Genomic DNA, 21,234 nt, shown 5'->3' with positions numbered 1-21,234 from the left:
GTCTAATTGACCCTACCCATTAGGGATATGCGAGCATTTAAACCTTATGGCAGAACCCCCAGTAATATAAAGATTAAGGGAGGGGAGAACCAGACAGGAGGCCAAAGGAGACTCTGAATGGGTGAAGGCATAGGCTTGGCCCAGTCATACAATGGAGATGGGAGGGCACCTGACCTGTGAATAAGTGGAAGCCGTCAGTTAAGGTCTGGGAATGGCTGCTTCTAGGTCCAGGACGCCAATGGGTCAGGGGAGATACTGATGTTATCCGACTGTGACACCAACCTGACTGTCCATTTCTCTCCCATCCTTCGCAGGTAAACGAACGATATTGGTATGGAGCCAGTGGAGCTGGCTATTATTTTTATAACAGCACTGGAGGAGCGCATACTCCAGCAGTAACATATGGCACTGCCCAAGTAGACCCAGTGTCAGGATACCAAGGAGCCGCAGGGAAAGCTCAGGAATCGGAGACCACACGAGTCGTGCAGGGGGCACGAAGGTTCAGAAGGAGACCGGGGGTGTACAGAACCCGAGAGTCCGTCATGGAGTTGCCGGGCAACATGTGCCTTCGGAGATTGCACCTCACCAGGGAGACTGCGGAGAACACCCACTCCCTGTGGCTGTGAAGGTCACGGCGGCCCTGAACCTCTTCACAACGGGGGGTCGTTCCAGGGCTCCATTTTTGACCTCGCGGACATCTGCCCATAAGTGTATCGGTGAAGTCACAGATGTACTCTATGCAAAGGTTTTTCACCTTATTCATTTTGACCTGGACCAAGCCCAGCAGGTGGAGAGGACGATGAGATTTGTGTAATGACTTAGACCAGGCCTTTGAGATTGGCCAATTAGAACACGAGTACCCTTATTAGTGGGCCAATCAGGGAACCTCTTTCTCTGTATATAACAGGGAGTGTCAGATCCTCTACACTCCCAATGTAGACAGCAAGCTGAATGTACATGGTTGGTCTGCTGTTGGTTTTGTAAATAAAAGGAATTCTGGTGAAGGGATTTCTGCCTCCATGGACTTAGTACAGTTCGGGGCCCTAAAATGCAGCACCCAGGGGGTCTCCCGCATCGTGGTGGGCTGCAATGCCATATGAGCCTGGCTCTGCAGCAGGGTGGCAACCTTCAGGAGTAAGACCTGGAGGAGTGGCATGTGGCCTTGGCATGTGTCCTCAGTTCAGGAAGGAATTAAGGAAGAGGCCGTTGATGATCCGGAGGATGGAGGTCAGTCATGGGTAACCATGTGCATGGACAGAAGGGCTAAGAATGCCCTCAACACCTCCCGCATCATGGAGCTGGACCAGCATGTTGTGCAAAAGGGCAACACTGCACCTCCCCCACCCCCACACTAGGATGACCCGTCAGTGGCCAGGGGATGAGTGTTGCAGATATGCTTCTCATCAGGGTGCTGGGGCCAGGGTGTCTTTAAGTGCCTTTTGCCCAGTCAATGCAGAAGGGTGATGACGGCGCGCAGTGATGAAAACTCTGTAATACTCCTCAGCTATTTCTTATATCTGATTCCTGTCTGTCGGCCGCTTGCACACTCACTCCCAGACTCATGTCTGAGTGACGTTTGGCCTAACCTCCCTTTGTCCCATAGCTCTAGAGGGGGATTCGGGTGAGAGTTAAGGATTCACTGAATCGTGCCTGATTCCTTTCACTGAGAATGAAACATTTGCAATGAGTGGGCCTAACCATCTGCCTGACATTGAGGGCCAGTGAGAAGAACTGTGTCCAGATGGGGAGAATTGCTATACCACTGGGAGGAGGGTTAAAGCATGTGAGGTGTAAAGGTCGTGAAGAACAATAATATTTAATTCATTGACATGTGCAGATGTTACAAGTGATAATGACCCCCAGCCATCTGTGCTAAATTTCAGCCATGCCCATCCAGTGCCCCTGCAATTCCTTGCACTTGCGAACCCTCCCACTATGTCTGGGTTTGTTCCCAGGATGCACATGAGAGATGCAGGTGACCTGCTGCCTTCCACACCCTGTTGTCTGAGATGTCTTTGGCGGGTGACCTCTGGAAGGCTGGGATTTGGAGGGCCCCGGCCTACTTTCGGGTGGAAATGGTGTTACCGTGTCACCCTGTTCACCTCGCTGAGTCTGAGTTGCGCCGCTGTCAGGAAAGGGGGATTCATATTGGTTGGTCACTCACAGGGTCTCCTGTGTGGAAGGCCCCAGGATCCCCCTCCCTCCATGTAATCATGGGCCCTGGATTACTCGATGGGACAGAGGGACAGCTGGAGTGAGCTCCAGAAGCCTCAAATCATCTGGCGCTCCCAATCCTGGAAGTCCACCATTATCGGAACCACACATTTGAACCCGTCAGCCATGGTCCTCAGTAACTGAGCTATACTTCGGTATTCCCCCGTCATACATCTGACCTCTTGCCCCAGGCTTTCCACTATGGGCACCACCCTTACAGTGTTGGCCTGGGTGCCAAGCATCGCCGGCAACATCTCCTGTGAGAAAAGGCTGAGGGACTCTTCCATTTGGCCTTGCAGTCGCAGGAATGTCATTAATATCCCCTCCTGGATTGCTTCTTGGCCTTTTGGTTAAGATCAAGTGTAGTAGCCTTTTGGCTCAGATCTGTATGTCTCGCTTGTGGGGACCATGTATTGGATTCAATTTGAATTTGAATTGGTTTTTGGAGCAGGCAAGGAGCTGGATTAGGGGTTCACCCCTGACCACACTCTGAGCCCTGGCTTTATAACTCAGAAAAAGTAACAAAATATCCCCTCCTGGTATTCCCAGTGCTGCCTTTGCAGGTCCAGCAGCTGAGAGACAAACATGTCCAGAATCACAGCACCTGGCTGGGGTATAGCTGAGTCCAGAATCCAGCAGGCCTTTGACTGTCTGATCCTTGCAATCATGTGATCCTTGCCTCCACCTGATGTGCATCAGAAGCTGGGTGATGCTCACCAGATAGTATCCCAGAAGCCTGCCTGCTAAGGTAGACCACCGAGGTGTGTCCCTCAGCAATGGTGGGGACTGCAGGTGAATGCTGTATAGCTTCATCCATCTCCTCCTCCGATATTTCCTCCAAGATGGTTTCAAGGGTGGATGGTGGGACAATGTTGGTAAACTGGCCTGGCAAGGCAAGAGACTTGGTTCAGTACATAGTCTGGTCAAGGGTTTGGACTACACAGAACTCACTTGAGACTCGTCATCCAGATGAAGGTGAAGTGGCTCTTCACTTTTCTTTTGCAGACCCACCTACCTCTCAGCACAGGCCTGTCTCTGGTTCTCCCCTGCGAGCTCCATGGCTCGCTCCTCGTATGGAGTCAAAAACCTCAACTTGGGCATCCCACTGCCCATCTTCTCTCTCACAGCAGTTGTGGGTGAATTTCTCCAGCAGGAACATGAATGAGGATAATGTGAGCTGAACACCTGGCATATTTGGGCACTGCATTTAAGCAGGAAGGGATTCTGTGGAGAAATGTCAGGGGGCGTTTGAGGATGCTGGCGGAAGGTCGTGTGAGGGGGTCCTGCGAGGTGGCAGCATGTGTGATCGAGATGACATTCCATGGAGTGACGGAAGGGTGAAGTGCTGAAAGTCAACAGGGAGCACTTACTCTGGAGTAGGTCATTCATCTTTTTTCTGCATTGCACATTTGTCCTCTTGTCCAGGCTGCTGGCACTGACCAGTACTGCCACTGTCTCCCAGGCAGGATTCGTAACCTGGCTGGAGGTTCTCCTACCAGCCTGAGGGTAGATTGCAGCACGCCTCTCCTCACAGCATCTAGCAAATGGTTGACGACCCCCTCTGTAAATCTAGGAGCAGGTTTCTTTGGTTCCATCTCCTGGTTTGAATGAGAGCAAGTGCTGTGGAGCTGTTTAAATGCAGTGCTCCCTTCATTCAACTACTCAGAAAATCCCTAGGGAGAACTAGTCGCTTTGTGCCTCAAGTACGGCAGTTTCACTTGGGGGGGAAAAAATTCTTCCGTGTGCCTGAAAATTGCCACCCAGATCGTTGCTGGGGCTGGCGTTAATCGCACCAATTTTCGGAAAATTCCGCCCTGTGTCTCTGAAGTGCCTTGGGACTTCTTGCTATGCTAAAGGCAGTATATAAATGCAGGTTGCATTGTTGTTGCTGGATTGTAAACACTGACCACCTATCATGGTGTTGGTAGATCCCTTTCATGTTCTCAAGATGATGATGGAAAAACTTGATAAAATCATCTCCCTCATGCATTTAGATATTGAGTTCTTAAGTACTTGAGAACATTTCAACACTGATATAGAGAAAACGTGTTACAGATGCAATACAGGCAGACTTCAATATCTTGAAGCACAATTGAGGAAGATTTACAAAGGTCTTTTTACATATATATACTAACTACTGTTATTGGCATATCGCTTTGAGGAAAAGTCAGACACTGTCATCTGAGTATATATACGGTACTGGAGGAGAAAAGTTAAATAGTCTATATTTAAAATACACTGAAATGCTGGAATTCCAGGGGAAGAAAGGGCCAGGATTCTTCACCAAAGAATTAATTTTATTAACTTAATCACGACTTCTTCCACCTATGTAGACTATTTTTCCCAGACTGCCAAGTTTCCCTTGATGGACTTTAAGGCAGACAAACAGGCAGAACACATGGAATAAAAGAACATAAAACAACAAGCTGCTCCAGCAACCTTTCTCATGATGTAACCTCTGCACCTCATGACCCGAGCATCACAAACATTCCTCCGTTACCAATTCCACAATCTCTTGTCACAGAAAGAAAAAGGCCAATTGGAGGAAATAAAAGGCCTGGGAAATTCCTCTCTGACCACTCAAAATGAGCAAACAGGTTCCAGGAAATCACAGTAGCTGGGAGACACACCAATGCGCAGCTACCTTCCATATTTACTTGCAAGGGTCCTCAAGCATTAAAGTCAATTAACCAAGCAATATTGAAATGGTGATTCTGTGCCTGAAAGGTAGCTCGCTGCAGCACAGCGTGGCCGATGAAAGCTGGTGACCCCGCTTCCAGGATCTTCCCGGCTCACCATGCCTCGCGAGATCCTGTCATGATATGCAGACATGCAGATAATGACATACACTCAGGCACAGAGGCAGCTAATGAACACAGGGAACAGGACATGACCAATTAGCAGGCAGGAAACTCAGGGGGGTATCTCACTATAAAAGGCACGAGGCACTCACACTCAGCCTCTTTCCACTGATGATCATCTACAGAGTGAGTCAGGGTGTATGTACAGGATCACACCTCCGGCGCGTGGCTAAGAGCTGGTCTGGTTCAGTCAGGCAGAGTAACCACACTTAGGTTAGCAGAGAGTCGAACTCATAGAGAACTGTGCTAACTGTACTACTGGTTCAATAAATCAACTTCAAGGTCTGGAGTATCTTTTTGTTAAAGCTGCATCCAGTTGCAGTCTGTGTTATCCCAGAGTACACAACACAACATGCTATCAGACGCAAGCCCCAGAGACGAGACTATTGAACATTTGTTTTGTTTGCTATGTTCTGTTTTCTCACATTAGACAGCTGTCTTCACATGTAAATACATTCACATATGCCACCACTTGTAAATATGTTAATATATGCCACCACATGTAAGTACATTCCCATGTGCCAACAAAACATAAAACAAAAAGGGGAGATGTCATGATATGCAGATAATGATATTGTTATGGGCGAGGCGTTTTCAGAACCCCAAAACGTATCATGGAGTTCAACCAACCTCTCCCTTTAATGGATTTGTTGCTTTTCCTAGCACACAGCTTTTTTCCTTCGGTGTGGGATTACAATAATGGACACGTGGGTTTTTAAACACAAAACACTGTTTATTCCATGAACTCAACTTAACATCTTAAATAAACAAATTAACACCCCTTACTTCAAAGATAACTCAGAAAATATTGCAACAGTAAATAATTCCTTAAAATGTTCCTTCAAACTTCCAAGAGACTTAACACCTTTAAACAGTATCACATCAGGTTAAAGGATATATATATTTTCTGTAGAATGGCAGAGATATATTAGCTTGGTTGATTTCAGCTCCAGCACCTTGTTTTTTTCCTGCAGCTCTCTGGACACACACAGACATACACAACCTGCTTTCTCCAACTGCAAAACTAAACTGCAAAACTTGCAGCTCTCTGGAAACACACAGACACAAACACTGCTTTTTAAACTGCAACTAAAAACCTGCAAAATGGCTAACCTGAGCTGAGCTCCACCCACTCTATGACATCACTGTTTTCTTAAAGGTAAATTGCTTAAACATCCAGTCTTGAAGGCACTCTCGCATGACAATATACAGACAGGCAGAGACAGGCAGCTAATGAACACAGAGAACAGGACATGACCAATGAGTAGGCAGGACACTCAGGGTGGTATCTCACTGGAAGTTAGAATGTGCTTCTTAAGGTCCAAGAAACTTGTAATACACCCCATAATACCACAATCTCAGAAGAATGTGTGCAGCAATGAAGTTAAAAAGAATGTTATGTGCAATCTGTACCTTTTGTAAACTTTACCTGATTTGAACTCATCACAATTTACAACAAAATGTAAGAGTTTTAGGAAAAGGAACCATTACGAGACTTAATTAACATTGCAGAATGGATACCAACCAAAAATAAGCAGGTTCTTAAAGTTTTCCTGAGGCACAAAATTGGATATACTTCTACTTAGTTGTTCCAGTGTAACATTTATTTTAATTGCACTTTAAAAGACATGGTGATGATACATAGAATGCTTAAAATAATCTTGAGTCACTTTGAAAATGTCAAGAAGGGTATAATGATGATACCTCTGTGATTAAACCGAAGGTATCAAGTAAATCTACAGCAGAGCTTTAGCATTTCAACAAATTTTCTTTTGCCAAAGGCTTGAAGTGGCTACGCGTCTTAAATTTGGTGTGACATTTATGGAAAGGTAATGTGATAGTAGTTGAGAAGTAGTTGGATAATAGGTGAGTAATTAAACATTGATCCAGATTTCATCCTGGCAATATGGGTCCTCCCAGCAGCTGGACAACCATGGTAACCCAGTGTCACTTCCAAGGAGAGACCTGACACAATTAACTGTGTGACAGGTACTTAACTGGCCAGCACCAGGCCTCCCACATGATCGAGGCCCCAGTGGGGTAGAAATCCCTCCCCTGAAGGCTGAGGCCAGCAGCGCTCCATTGCTAGCAGTGCCACCAGGAGTGGTGTCTAGTGCTGGTAATGTACTAAGGTCCAACGTGGGGATCGACGCTGGATCCCAGGACACAGGTGAGTGAGAGTGGGATGATGGCCTCAGGGAGGGTGTCGCCAGTGAGACAGGGGCACAATTCAGAGAGAAAGAGATGTGGTTCAATTCGAGATTTTAGTCCCTCAATTGGGAACTGAATGCCTGTCACCTCCCCCCAATCCCCCCTACCCCCATCCACTACCACCATGCGACCAATAGAAAACACAATGGGGTTTGTTGGGCAGCTTTCAAGAGCCATGGGAGAGCCACACAAGTCCCACTCAATCCTTGAGTCACAATTAAATTCCAATGGATTCAGATAATTGGCTTTAAGTGACTTAGAATAATGAACCTTCTTGCCTTGCTGCTGCCAGTGGACATCATTTCCATGCCAGGCCCTTTCTGTTTCCAACACAAATAGAACGTTTTGCTGACATCGGGATTCTGGTGCGGGTACACCCGTCTCATTATCCGGCACACCCGTCGCCCCACCACCATGCAAACTCAGGTGTGCTCATGCCCATTGTGCTTTATTTCATAACCTTACGCAAAATCAGTGTTTTTCAAACATGTGGTACCCACTTTTGCCAACCTTCTGGACTCATGCTGGACGACCTTCGCGACACATGCCATGTTCGCTTGCCTTTAATGCAAAAGGGGAGCCTGCTTGCTCCTCACGATCTCACTTGAATCAGGTTCACAGGAGGAGAGGACATTGCGCATATCAGGTGCAGACATCAGCCAGCTCCTTTGTGCCTTTTTCATCTTTTTGAAAACAGGAAATCTAACCTCACACATGTAGGTCGTCGTGAAGAACAATAGCAACAAAATGTGTGTCTTACTCAGCACTGGATACTCCAGAATGTTAACAGCCTCATAGGCTTTTGCTGTGTTTTTAATGTTGTATCACGGATCCAGTACAGCAGCATAGTCTTTTACTTTGGGCACAGTAAGAAGTTTTACAACACCAGGTTAAAGTCCAACCGGTTTGTTTCGAATCACTAGTTTTCAGAGCGCAATTCCTTCATCAGCTGCGCTCCAAAAGCTAGTGATTCGAAACGAAACTGTTGGACTTTAACCTGGTGTTGTAAGACATCTTACTGTGCCCTGCCCAGTCCAATGCTGGCTATCTTTTAATTTGGAGTCAGCTGTAAGTTAATAACTGGCTCTGGGGCCTCAACCTCAAAAGGACCATTTCTCTTTCAAAATCTGAAACTACATTAATTTGCCTGCATATAACACACATGGGCTTTGCATCCTTATTTTCATTGAACCAATTGACAAAACCATACCTCAAGAAATCATCTTTATCCTGCTTTGTTACCGAGTTAAGTTTCTTTGTAGCGTGTTAACCAGAGGCCCTGGAGCTCTGTACAGAGCTAACACTAACACTGTTCTGTCCTGCCCTGGGCTTGCCTGAGCAGCTCTCTACAGCAGGTGGTGTTGTGATTTCTTGTCCAATATGTAACCTACCTATTTGAGTCTCTGGCCTTCCCATACTTTAAGAAAATGATCCATCTGCACAGCCAATTGTCTTGCTTGCCAGCAGCTAGAAAATGTAAGTAGCTCCGCTTCTTGATTTGGCGCCAAAAGCATATACATGGAAGGCACTTGACATCAAGTGTACGTGCAGGGCATGTGGCCTGCTCACTGCTGCCACTTCTAACCAGAAGACCGCACATAGCCTCATTTATTTTCATTTATAGTGTGGCAGCGGCCACTATTCTCAATATGTAATCCAGTAGTGGCTATTGGGCGCTTCTCCCGTGATTGGGACCACTAAGGGAACGGCGCAACCAACCGCTCCATGCTTCACCTGACACCAGCCCTCGACCCACTCACAGGTTGCGATCTGTATTTTGAAAAACCCTGCCCTGAATCATCTTATAGCAAGTTGCGTCTCTGTATACTGACAAAATAAATAATGATCGGGAAATTATAGATTGCAATACTTAATTCCAAATGCAAAATAAAATGTAATGGGATGGACTTTCCACTCCGGGTGCAATTGTCAATCCCAGCTCCAAATTGCACTTGTTTTCAAATTCACTTACACATCACCAAATGGAAAATCTTCCATTAAATTAGAGTCTCGGGGAGTATTAGAAATCTTTTTTTTCTCCCTTGCATTAAAACAATCTTCTTTGATTCATTTAAGAGTGGTAACCTGCTTCAGTTTTGTTAATAGAGCCACAAAGGTGCTTCTCATAAAAAAATAAACATTTTAACTCAAGGTTTCGGCCACTACCTGTGAGTAACATGATGTTAAATAGCTGAGAATGAATTCAGAAGCTTTGAATTTCAGTGGTGGGCAGTGGTAGTATCTTATTGAATCAGGTACTTTCGAAAGTATTTAGAATCTTTTAAAAGATGCTTACTGGCATCCTTTTATCGCAAACAGAAATAAAACCTTAATTTTAAGAGTCTCCTTGAAGGTCTGCAAATGGATCCTATTAGTGGAAACTTACCATGGTGTTAATTCATTCTGGGGCATAGCCAGTTTAGTGGGCAGGTTCTGTCTCAAGTACAATCAAGCAGGCATTATTCTGGTGGTGTCAAACTTCTTCAGTGCTGTTGGAGCTGTTGAGGCTTACACTTTGAAAGTCCACTGGTGAATAAGGGAAAATACATTAACTTAATGTCCAAGTCTTATTGAGTCCCATAGCATTGTAGTTACTCGGTTGCTTCTTTGTGTAATCTTTCTTCATAAGAGAGATTCTAGAATTGCAAGTCTCTGTTTGGCCTTCATTGAAATACATTTTCTACTGTGGTGGCACGTGTATCCTGAACTTTATAATGTCGCAATATGTCAGAGGAGATAACATTTAATTGAGATATCCAGTGCCGGTATTAAAGGTTATCTCACAAACAGCCTTACCCTCAAAATGTTTACTTATTACTAACTTCCTGAGGTAGCTAAAGGAGAATCAGTCAGCAAAATAATTTCATGGATATAGGATTATAAATGTGCATGACACTCATATTGACGGGCACAATTATGTGCGTAGGATTGATAACATAGTCTGTAACTGCAAGTGGTGCCACAGGAGAGATTATATTCTAAGTACTTAGGTCTAACATCTTTTCATATATTTCGTTTCAATGAAGTACAGAAATGGCCTTTGCCATTTCAGCTCTCATTCTGGTGGATGTAGCCGGGGACATCCAGAAATTCAACTTGAATGTCATTCACTGCAAAACTACTTATTTATCAATTCTGATTATGTATAGAATGTAATACTCTGCAGTTTTACAGGCTGACTCAGTGAGTTGTAAAATGCTGCATGTATGCAACTGATACAGGTCGCAGGACTAGGGCAGTCTGCTAAACTGTGTAAAATTGGTTATATATATCAGAAAGTCCTTTTGCTTGATCATGAGTTATTGACACTTTCATTTCTGGTGAAAAAGAAACTGAAGTCTCCTCCTTAGCGAACAACTGGGCTAAAAATTGGATTTGGTCCATTTTGGTAATGTGCGACTTCCCCCACGCCCTCTCAAGCTAAGGCAGGCAGCACACAAACATCATGCCACCTGCCCCATCTACATGTTTGCAATGTGTAGCTCAATGTGAATTAACCTCGTGAGCGGCTGCATGCTCAGCAGGGAGCCTAGGAGTGTGAATGGCTTGCAGAACAAACAGCTAACCTGCACTTCTTAAATATAACCTGTCCGTCTAAAACAGAGATGTACTCAGGCTCCAACAGCTGTTGGAACAGTCTCAGAAAGATTTAGTTGGAAAAAAAGAGACTGCAAAAGATGCAACAGGCCAGAGTTTTTAAAATTTTTCCAATTAAGAGACAAATTAGCATGGCCAATCACCTAGCCTGCACATCTTTGGGTTGTGGGAGTGAGACCCACGCAGGCACTGGGAGAATGTACAAATTCCACATGGACAGTGATCCAGGGCCAGGATCAAATCCAGGTCCTCGGTGCCATGAGGCAGCAGTGCTAACCACTGCACTACCATGCTGCCCCAACAGACCAGCTTGAGGGCTGCCAGCTTCTCTGATGTGGTGCTAGATGTCTTAGTGATAGAAGTGGAAAGGGAGATAAAGTTTTCAGAGAAGCCAGGAGGCCCTCAAGGCATATGGTGGGATTCTCCAGTCGCGTCCGCCCGGCTACCGGAGAACCCCGTCTGAGGTCAATGGAGTTCTCAATTGTACGCGCCTCACCTTGCGGCGGGTGGGGCGGGAGAATCCAGCCCATAGTCTCTCGTCGATATCTTGGGTGCTCAATTCTTAGAGTCCAGCCCTGAGGAGCTCACATGCATCAGCAATCAGGACACATGCCAACCATTCAGCTACTCCACTTCATTCTCACAAACTTACCAATGTTGCCAACTTCAGCCCTTCCTTGTGCAACTTCCACATACCTCCAGCCATTCAGCTATGTAAGAGAGATTATCCAAAACCCATTGCAATGTCACTCACTAATATTTTTCCCTTCCTTTTGATGGAAAAGGCCTCGAGGTCTCACATAAACACAGGTGCTACATCCCTCTTTCTTCACCCAACATTCCTCTTTTGTCTTTTTGCTTTCAAACACCCGAGGCTTACAACTTTGCCAAGCTCACCCGAGATCTGGCATCCCAGGCTACCAGCTCTGACTCTGGTATTGTACATGCCTTACATGCAGGATCAGCCTGTGATGAATTACTGGGCATGAGTGGGCTGCTACCAATGCCGTGAGGAAGGTTAGCATGTGTGCCCGCTCCCTGCAGGCTGTTGTCACAGACAGGCTCTGCTCTTGAGAATTTCAATGGAGTGGAATACTGGATAACACTGATGGACATTCACACAGAAATGCTTGGCGCACTGGCAGTCTTGCCACAAAGCCTCTTGTTATTATTATGAAGCAGAGTCCCATTCCAACATGCCAGAGGGTATCACACAGAGCTTGAAGCCCATTTTTTCAAAGTGCAGGTGAGGCTAATTCCGTGACGCACATGTGAACTCAGCAGTATCTGATGCCCAATGTCTCAGCTTCCAATGAAGCACAGACAGAGGCCATGTATCTAAGTACTGCTTTGAAAGCTTCGACTGAGGACGTTAAATCTTTTCTTGTTGCTATGCAAACTCAGCTTGGTGTCCTGCAGACTGTTGAAATTCTGGCTGCAGATGCCAGTCCACAAAGAGGTTTGTAGGCTCTCACAACAATTCAGCAATCTGTGCTCCAAGATGTCACTAGCATTGCTCAGATGCTACCCTGGGGGATGGCATTGACTGCACAGAACATGAACCTGCCACTGTGTGGGAACACTAGACCTGGCAAAAACATTCAGGGAATGCAGGAGGGTGAAGCACTTGGTTTGTATGTATTATTGAAACTGTTGGATAAAGTTGTTATGGAATGTTTTCCTGTGCTGTCTTTTACATTTAGATTCTGGTCAAGTGAATACTGAAATACAATACTCTGCCACAGAGGGATGAGGGGGGTTTGGGATTGTGTATTTGGAACAACAGTAGTGTAGGGGGGGCGGGATTCTCCCCTATCCGGCTGGGCGGGGGTCCCGGCGGGATGGAGTGGCGTGAACCACTCTGGCGTCGGGTCGCCCCAAAGGTGCGGATTTCTCCGCAACTTTAGGGGCCAAGCCCTCACCTTTAGGGGCTAGGCCCACGCCGGAGTGGTTGCCGTCCCGCCGGCTGGTGTGGAACACCTTTGGCGCCACGCCAGGCGGGGCCGAAGGGACTCCGCCGGCCGCCGGAAGTCCGCGCATGCGCGGGATCGTCAGCTGCTGCTGACGTCATCCCTGTTAATGCGAAAGGGGGGGTCACCTATGCGTTGGCCATCGCGGAGACCTACACGGCCGACGCGTAGTAAAAGAGTGCCCCCACTGCACAGGCCGCTTGCGGATCGGTGGGCCCCGATCGCGGGCCAGGCCATCGTTGGGGCACCCCCCGGGGGCCAGATCGCCCCGCTAACCCCCCAGGACCCCAGAGCCCGCTCACGCCGCCTGGTGGTTTGAGGTTGTTTGATTCACGCCGGCGAGACCGGCATTACAGCAGCGGGACTTCGGCCCATCACGGGCCGGAGAATCGCCAGGGGGGGCCCGCCGACGGGTACGGCGCGATTCCCGTCCCCGCTGAATCTATGGTGCCAGAGAATACGGCGGCCGGCGGGGGCGGGATTCACGCCGCCCCCCAGCGATTCTCCGACACGGCGGGGGGTCGGATAATCCCGCCCAAGACTTCAGAAGAACTGGAGACTGAGTAGCCATTCATGTTCAGTCCATTTGGAACAAATGACTCCCCTCCTCTTCCCCTTAAACCTCTGAGGTGGCCTGAGACATCTGGTGGCAAAGGCAGCATCCTTATGAGACTATGAAGGATACAGCAGAGCACCAGGAATTTGAAGCAGTGCTCCAGCCAGTTTTGGAGTTCTCCAACCATCTTTGGGTGCCATGAGAACATATAGAGTTTGGCTTTTATTGTAGATGTGCTGAACCCTCAAGGTCAGTTGGTGGAGAGGAGCTGCTGGCCCTGGGTATCCCTGTCAACAAGCAGCCAGCCTCTGGTGGTGGCTCCAAAATGGCAGCTATGGCTGACTGGCAGTGGATGGATGAACGTGGTTACTGCCAAGATAGTAGGCATTCACTAACAATTCTCTTAACATTGACACACTCCAACTGAATGTTCATGGCAGGATACCCCTTCCAATTGTGGCAATAGATATTTGTGGTGACATGCACTATTTGGTATCTAATCTGGCAAAGTCAGGTGATCACTGCTTCTACTTCACTAGTTTTAGAGGGAAGACGATGAAGTCACTATAACTGGTGTGAAGGGCTTGGTCGCCTCGCTGATATAGCAATCTATTGTAAGCCGTGAAATGTTGGCAATACCAGTTGTTTCTACCTGGAAGAGTCTTTGCCATAGAAATGGGGGGCCATGGTGATTTCATCTCCCTATCATGTTGCAACCCAAAAGAAATTGCCTCAATATAGCCCAATTGGGGATAACAAGCTTCCTACTGACACGTCTTCCAAATATTCTAACCTCCTTGTCAAAGTACAGCATCACTCCCTTGTTACCTCGAAAATGTTGTTCAAGCTATTCCAATAATACTCGACCCAATGTTTCCAGTGACCCTGTGGCAACTAAACAAACTCAAAAGTAACACACCTGGCAGTCCCATGGCAAAGTACTTAAATAGCATTAAAGTAGCATCTACAGTACAGGTGATCATATGTGCAACTGTGTGTTTAATCGAGGACTTCAACAGGAGCAATGAATGCAAAATGTAATTCATGAGTTAAATTATTATTCAATCATAATACGAACATTCTGTCTGCATCTATCATATGGATGGCAGGTCTGTGCTCACACACTTACAGCCATGGCACGCTGTGCAGGCAGGTCTGTGCCAATGCACATACAGCCATGGCACGCTGTGCAGGCAGGTCTGTGCTAACGTACTTACAGCCATGGCACGCTGTGCAGGCAGGTCTGTACTAATGCCCTTATAGCCATGGCACACTGTGCAGGCATGTCTGTGCTCACACACTTACAGCCATGGCATGCTGTGCAGGCAGGCCTGTACGAATGCACTTACAGCCATGGCACACTGTGCAGACAGGTCTGTACGAATGCACATACAGCCATGGCACACTGAGCAGGCACGTCTGTGCTAACGCACTTACAGCCATGGCACACTGTGGAGGCAGGTCTGTATTAATGCACTTACAGACATGGCACACTGTGCAGGCAGGTCTGTGCTAACGCACGTACAGCCATGGCACACTGTGCAGTCAGGTCTGTGCTCACACACTTACAGCCATGGCACACTGTGGAGGCAGGTCTGTGCTAACGCACTTACAGCCATGGCACGCTGTACAGGTAGGTCTGTGCTAACGCACTTACGGCAATGGCACACTCTGCAGGCAGGTCTGTGCTAACGCACTTACAGCCATGGCACACTGTGCAGGCAGGTCTGTGCTAACGCACTTACAGCCATGGCACACTGTGCAGGCAGGTCTGTGCTAACGCACTCACTGCCATGGCAGGCTGTGCAGGCACGTCTGTGCTAACGCACCTACAGCCATGGCATACTGTGGAGGCACGTCTGTGCCAATACACTTACAGCAATGGCACGCTGTGCAGGCATGTCTGTGCTAATGCACTTACAGCCATGGCACACTGTGCAGGCAGGTCTGTGCTCACACACTTACAGCCATTGCACGCTGTGCAGGCACGTCTGTGCTAACGCACTTACAGCCATGGCATGCTGTGCAGGCAGGTCTGTGCTAATGCACTTACAGCCATGGCATGCTGTGCAGGCAGGTCTGTGCTAATGCACTTACAGCCATGGCACACTGTGCAGGCAGGTCTGTGCTAGCGCACTTACAGCCATGGCATGCTGTGCAGGCAGGTCTGTGCTCACACACTTACTGTCATGGCAGGCTGTGCAGGCACGTCTGTGCTAACACACTTACAGCCATGGCATGTTGTGCAGGCACGTCTGTGCTAATGCACTTACAGCCATGGCACACTGTGGAGGCAGGTCTGTGCTCACACACTTGCAGCCATGGCACGCTGTGCAGGCAGGTCTGTGCAACGCACTTACTGCCATGGCAGGCTGCGCAGGTACGTCTGTGCTCACACACTTACAGCCATGGCACGCTGTGCAGGCAGGTCTGTGCCAACGCACTTACAGGCATGGTACTCGCTGCAGGCTGATTGTCTGTGTTCGCGCACTTACAGCCATGGCACACTGTGCAGGCAGGTCTGTGCTCACACACTTTCAGCCATGGCACACTGTGGAGGCAGGTCTGTGCTAACGCACTTACAGCCATGGCACGCTGTGCAGGCAGGTCTGTGCTAACGCACTTACAGCCATGGCACGCTGTGCAGGCAGATCTGTGCTAACGCACTTACTGCCATGGCAGGCTGTACAGGCACGTCTGTGCTAATGCACTTACAGCCATGGCATACTGTCGAGGCAGGTCTGTGCTTACACACTTGCAGCCATGGCATGCTGTGCAGGCAGGTCTGTGCTCACACACTTACAGCCATGGCACGCTGTGCAGGCAGGTCTATGCTCACACACTTACAGCCATGGCACACTGTGGAGGCAGGTCTGTGCTAACGCACTTACAGCCATGGCACGCTGTGCAGGCAGGTCTGTGCTAACGCATTTACTGCCATGGCACGCTGTGCAGGCAGGTCTGTGCTCACACACTTACAGCCATGGCACACTGTGGAGGCAGGTCTGTGCTAACGCACTTACAGCCATGGCACCCGATGCAGGCTGATCAGTCTGCGTTAGCGCACTTACAGCCATGGCATGCGGTGAAGGCAGGACTGTGCTAGTGCACATACAGCCATGGCACACTGTGCAGGCAGGTCTGTGCTCACACACTTACAGCCATGGCACGCTGTGCAGGCAGGTCTGTGCCAACGCACTTACAGCCATGGCTCACTGTGAAGGCAGGTCTGTGCTAGTGCACATACAGCCATGGCACACTGTGGAGGCAGTTCTGTGCTCACACACTTACAGCCATGGTACACTGTGGAGGCAGGACTGTGCTAACGCACTTACAGCCATGGCACGCTGTGCAGGCAGGTCTGTGCTAACGCACTTACTGCCATGGCACGCTGTGCAGGCAGGTCTGTGCTAACGCACTTACAGCCATGGCACACTGTGCAGGCAGGTCTGTGCTAACGCTCTTACTTCCATGGCAGGCTATGCAGGCACGACTGTGCTAACGCACCTACAGCCATGGCATACAGTGGAGGCACGTCTGTGCCAATGCACTTCCAGCAATGGCACGCTGTGCGGGCAGGTCTGTGCTAACGCACTTACAGCCATGGCACGCTGTGCAGGCAGGTCTGTGCTAGCGCACTTACAGCCATGACATGCTGTGCAGGCAGGTCTGCGCTCACACAGTTACAGCCATGGCACGCAGTGCAGGCACGTCTGTGCTAACGCACCTACAGCCATGGCATACTGTGGAGGCACATCTGTGCTAATGCACATACAGCCATGGCACACTGTGCAGGCAGGTCTGTGCTCACACACTTACAGCCATGGCACACTGTGAAGGCAGGTCTGTGCTAGTGCACATACAGCCATGGCACACTGTGCAGGCAGGTCTGTGCTAATGCACTTACAGCCATGGCACACTGTGCAGGCAGGTCTGTGCTAACGGACTTACAGCCATGGCACACTGTGCAGGCAGGTCTGTGCTCACACACTTACAGCCATGGCACACTGTGGAGGCAGGTCTGTGCTAACGCACTTACAGCCATGGCATGCTGTGCAGGCAGGTCTGTGCTAACGCACCTACTGCCATGGCACGCTGTGCAGGCAGGTCTGTGCTAACGCACCTACAGCCATGGCACACTGTGGAGGCACATCCGTGCTTACGCACTTACTGCCATGGCACACTGTGGAGGCAGGTCTGTGCTAGCGCACTTACAGCCATGGCACGCTTTGCAGGCACGTCTGTGCTAACGCACTTACAGCCATGGCACGCTGTGCAGGCAGGTCTGTGCTAACGCACTTACAGCCATGGCATTTTGTGCAGGCACGTCTGTGCTAACGCACTTACAGCAATGGCATGTTGTGCAGGCACGTCTGTGCTAATGCACTTACAGCCATGGCACGCTGTGCAGGCAGGTCTGTGCTCACACACTTACAGCCATGGCACACTGTGGTGGCAGGTCTGTGCTAACGTACATACAGCCATGGCACGCTGTGCAGGCAGGTCTGTGCTAACACACTTACTGCCATGGCACGCTGTGCAGGCAGGTCTGTGCGAGCGCACTTACAGCCATGGCATGCTGTGCAGGCAGGTCTGTGCTAACGCACTTACAGCCATGGCATGTTGTGCAGGCACGTCTGTGCTAACGCACTTACAGCCATGGCACGCTGTGCAGGCAGGTCTGTGCTAATGCACTTACAGCCATGGCATGTTGTGCAGGCACGTCTGTGCTAACGCACTTACAGGCATGGTACTCTATGCAGGCTGATCTGTCTGTGTTAGCGCACGTACAGCCATGGCATACTGTGCAGGCATGTCTGTGCTCACACACTTACAGCCATGGCACACTGTGGTGGCAGGTCTGTGCTAACGTACATACAGCCATGGCACGCTGTGCAGGCAGGTCTGTGCTAACACACTTACTGCCATGGCACGCTGTGCAGGCAGGTCTGTGCGAGCGCACTTACAGCCATGGCATGCTGTGCAGGCAGGTCTGTGCTAACGCACTTACAGCCATGGCATGTTGTGCAGGCACGTCTGTGCTAACGCACTTACAGCCATGGCACGCTGTGCAGGCAGGTCTGTGCTAATGGACTTACAGCCATGGCACGCTGTGCAGGCAGGTCTGTGCTCACACACTTGCAGCCATGGCACGCTGTGCAGGCAGGTCTGTGCTCACACACTTACAGCCATGGCACGCTGTGCAGGCAGGTCTGTGCCAACGCACTTACAGGCATGGTACTCGATGCAGGCTGATCTGTCTGCGTTAGCGCACTTACAGCCATGGCATGCGGTGAAGGCAGGACTGTGCTAGTGCACATACAGCCATGGCACACTGTGCAGGCAGGTCTGTGCTCACACACTTACAGCCATGGCACGCTGTGCAGGCAGGTCTGTGCCAACGCACTTACAGCCATGGCACACTGTGAAGGCAGGTCTGTGCTAGTGCACATACAGCCATGGCACACTGTGCAGGCAGGTCTGTGCTAATGCACTTACTGCCATGGCACGCTGTGCAGGCAGGTCTGTGCTAACGCACTTACAGCCATGGCACACTGTGCAGGCAGGTCTGTGCTAACGCTCTTACTGCCATGGCAGACTCTGCAGGCACGTCTGTGCTAACGCACCTACAGCCATGGCATACAGTGGAGGCACGTCTGTGCCAATGCACTTCCAGCAATGGCACGCTGTGCAGGCATGTCTGTGCTAACGCACTTACAGCCATGGCACGCTGTGCAGGCAGGTCTGTGCTAGTGCACTTACAGCCATGGCATGCTGTGCAGGCAGGTCTGCGCTCACACAGTTACAGCCATGGCATGCAGTGCAGGCACGTCTGTGCTAACACACTTACAGCCATGGCACGCTGTGCAGGCAGGTCTGTGCTAACGCACTTACAGCCATGGCACGCTGTGCAGGCAGGTCTGTGCTAAAGCACTTACAGCCATGGCACGCTGTGCAGGCAGGTCTGTGCCAACGCACTTACAGTCATGGTACTCTATGCAGGCTGATCTGTCTGCGTTAGCGTACTTACAGCCATGGCATGCTGTGCAGGCAGGTCTGTGCTAACGCACTTACAGCCTTGGCACACTGTGAATGCAGGTCTGTGCTAACGCACTTACTGCCAAGGCAGGCTGTGCAGGCACGCCTGTGCTAACGCACCTACAGCCATGGCACACTGTGCAGGCAGGTCTGTGCTCACACACTTACAGCCATGGCATGTAGTGCAGGCACGTCTGTGCTAATGCACTTACAGCCATGGCACGCTGTGCAGGCAGGTCTGTGCTCACACACTTACAGCCATGGCACACTGTGGAGGCAGGTCTGTGCTAACGCACGTACAGCCATGGCACGCTGTGCAGGCAGGTCTGTGCTAACGCACTTACTGCCATGGCACACTGTGCAGGCAGGTCTGTGCTAGCGCACTTACAGCCATGGCATGCTGTGCAGGCAGGTCTGTGCTCACACACTTACAGCCATGGCACGCTGTGCAGGCAGGTCTGTGCTAACGCACTTACAGCCATGGCATGTTGTGCAGACACGTCTGTGCTAACGCACTTACAGCGATGGCACGCTGTGCAGGCACGTCTGTGCTAATGCACTTACAGCCATGGCACGCTGTGCAGGCAGGTCTGTGCTCACACACTTACAGCCATGGCACGCTGTGCAGGCAGGTCTGTGCTCACACACTTACAGCCATGGCACGCTGTGCAGGCATGTCTGTGCCAACGCACTTACAAGCATGGTGCTCTATGCAGGCTGATCTCTCTGTTTTAGCGCACTTACAGCCATGGCATGCAATGAAGGCAGGTCTGTGCTAGTGCACATACAGCCATGGCACACTGTGCAGCCAGGTCTGTGCTAGCGCAGCTACAGCCATGGCATGTTGTGCAGGCACGTCTGTGCTAACGCACTTACAACCATGGCACGCTGTGCAGGCACGTCTGTGCTAACGCACTTACAGCCATGGCACGCTGTGCAGGCAGGTCTGTGCTAACGCATTTACAGCCATGGCCTGTTGTGCAGGCACGTCTGTGCTAATGCACTTACAGCCATGGCACGCTGTGCAGGCAGGTCTGTGCTCACACACTTGCAGCCATGGCACGCTGTGCAGGCAGGTCTGTGCTAACGCACTTACAGCCATGGCACGCTGTGCAGGCAGGTCTGTGCCAACGCACTTACAGGCATGGTACTCTATGCAGGCTAATCTGTCTGTGTTAGCGCATGTACAGCCATGGCATGCTGTGCAGGCAGGTCTGTGCTCACACACTTACAGCCATGGCACACTGTGGAGGCATGTCTGTGCTAACGTACATACAGCCATGGCACGCTGTGCAGGCAGGTCTGTGCTAGCGCACTTACAGCCATGGCATGCTGTGCAGGCAGGTCTGTGCTCACACACTTACAGCCATGGCACGCAGTGCAGGCACGTCTGTGCTAACACACTTACAGCCATGGCACGCTGTGCAGGCAGGTCTGTCCTAACGCACTTACAGCCATGGCACGCTGTGCAGGCAGGTCTGTGCTAATGCACTTACAGCCATGGCACGCTGTGCAGGCAGGTCTGTGCTCACACACTTGCAGCCATGGCACGCTGTGCAGGCAGGTCTGTGCTCACACACTTACAGCCATGGCACGCTGTGCAGGCACGTCTGTGACAACGCACTTACAGGCATGGTACTCTATGCAGGCTGATCTGTCTGTGTTAGCGCACTTACAGCCATGGCATGCGGTGAAGGCAGGACTGTGCTAGTGCACATACAGCCATGGCACACTGTGCAGGCAGGTCTGTGCTAATGCACTTACAGCCATGGCACGCTGTGCAGGC

At 49.9% G+C, this 21,234-nt stretch overlaps 1 non-coding gene across 1 annotated transcript; it reads left to right on the top strand.

Annotated features, from left to right (window-relative positions):
- The first annotated feature begins 2,544 nt into the window (after positions 1 to 2,544).
- Positions 2,545 to 2,735, top strand: LOC140386113 (U2 spliceosomal RNA). The gene has a single exon (XR_011933580.1). It is a non-coding gene; the product is annotated as a U2 spliceosomal RNA (small nuclear RNA).
- Positions 2,736 to 21,234: the final 18,499 nt, after the last annotated feature.

Source organism: Scyliorhinus torazame, chromosome 11 (genome assembly GCF_047496885.1).
Source record: "Scyliorhinus torazame isolate Kashiwa2021f chromosome 11, sScyTor2.1, whole genome shotgun sequence".
Classification (NCBI taxonomy): domain Eukaryota; kingdom Metazoa; phylum Chordata; class Chondrichthyes; order Carcharhiniformes; family Scyliorhinidae; genus Scyliorhinus; species Scyliorhinus torazame.
This window is presented reverse-complemented; position numbering and strand designations above follow the sequence as displayed.